This window comes from Anoplophora glabripennis, unplaced genomic scaffold (assembly GCF_000390285.2).
Source record: "Anoplophora glabripennis isolate ALB-LARVAE unplaced genomic scaffold, Agla_2.0 scaffold273, whole genome shotgun sequence".
Classification (NCBI taxonomy): domain Eukaryota; kingdom Metazoa; phylum Arthropoda; class Insecta; order Coleoptera; family Cerambycidae; genus Anoplophora; species Anoplophora glabripennis.
Genome location: NW_019416448.1, coordinates 54427 through 56097, shown reverse-complemented (window position 1 = coordinate 56097; position 1671 = coordinate 54427).

The window sequence follows — 1671 nt, the reverse complement described above, 5'->3', positions numbered from 1 at the left end:
ACTCGGCCGAAACCGCTCTAAAATGATTCGATTGGTCCAAAATGCCCGTCATCTAATTTTGAGACCAATAGGAGCTAGTGTTTGTTTTGGGGGTGATTAAGAAATATTTCAATATTTTTCTTGAATTTTCTATAAAAATTCCCTTCGTAGTTTCGAATTATAATTAATTTATACGAGGTATCGGCACTTTGAAGAGAAAATAGTTTTTTACAATTCAACAAATACTTATACGGACTATGATTGCAGAAACTGGGAAGAACACAAATCTAGATTTTTTTCTAGCAATACTAACAGAATTAGCTCTGCTCATAATCTATGTAGAATCTAGAACATAGCAATAGGAACTCGACTCGACCAATTAGAGAATTAGAGTGACTTTCGATTTGATTGAACTCAGAACTCAGAGTACTGTGAACTGATCTTAGCTGCTAATAACTACTATACTAATTTTGACAAAACGAAAGACCCTTAGATCTCTGAACTCAACCATAGAGTATTGAATAATATGGATATACAGGCTTTTTTCGACACTGAATAATGGTGAGTTATCTGACTTGTAGCATTGTTTATATAGTTTACATCATATAGTTTACATCAAACAATGCTTGTAGTTATTACTTCTATCTGTTTTGATCTTAGTTGTCATTATGGTAAGTTAAATCTCTCGACTCATTCTTACACACATACTATAACATACATCACTCGCGAAAAAAACTTATGTAAGTCATGTATGCGTTTTGACCCTAACGCCTAACGTAGTATTGAAAGTTGCATTAGTTACTGATGCACAATTTGATGCTGATGGTCACATGCATGGAGACTAGATAAGGAGCACGAACTCATCCGGGAAAATTGACAAAATTTGTCCAAGAAATGGCAGAAGTTGGGGTGGCGCTAGTAGAGATGTGTTGCTCTTTCATTGTCTGCTACTTTGGCACTGTTCCGCAGTTGTCACTGGAGCTGACTGTTCCGCTGCGACAAAAGAAGCGGTGATTTTTCGGAGCGTTTACTTCAAAGTGCAATTTACTAGCGCTCAGGCGTGCCGGCCACAGCAGAGCAGATTCTCGCTCAGCCGTTGCGATCTGCGCTTGTATTAGTCACAGTGTCACACACTAAACACATAATACAGTCTCAGTACAGTCGCGTTTGATTTAAAGACATTGTATTTCAGCGACTATATAGAGCAATGCGTGTATTGCTGGTTGCTGCGCTACAAATATTTTAACAGTTTTTGTTTACAAAATCACATAGACAGCAAAAAACATGCGACTGTTCATTTGTTTTTGTTGCACTCGCGGAAAAATTTTGAATATCTGGCACTGTACTCACTGTATGATGTCGTCGTTCTATGTGTCTTTAAATTGGTGATTGAAGATTTATAACAAATATTTTGCTTGCATATATTAATTACAACAAGGTTTACTTTCATGCGTTGGTAAAAATAAATTCCACAGGAAAGATTTTCTTCGTTTATCCATGTCCAATTTTATTTGTAATAAAAATTTATCAGTAGTAACTTAGGACAAAATAACAGATAACGCTATATCAAATTCAAATAAATAATGCAAAAGCGAAATAACAAATTGAGCTAAATCTACGAAAGTTGGCACATGCTTGAAAAACAGCGCATGACGAAAGTATCCCTATTCCCTAACGCTAGCCGCTATTAAG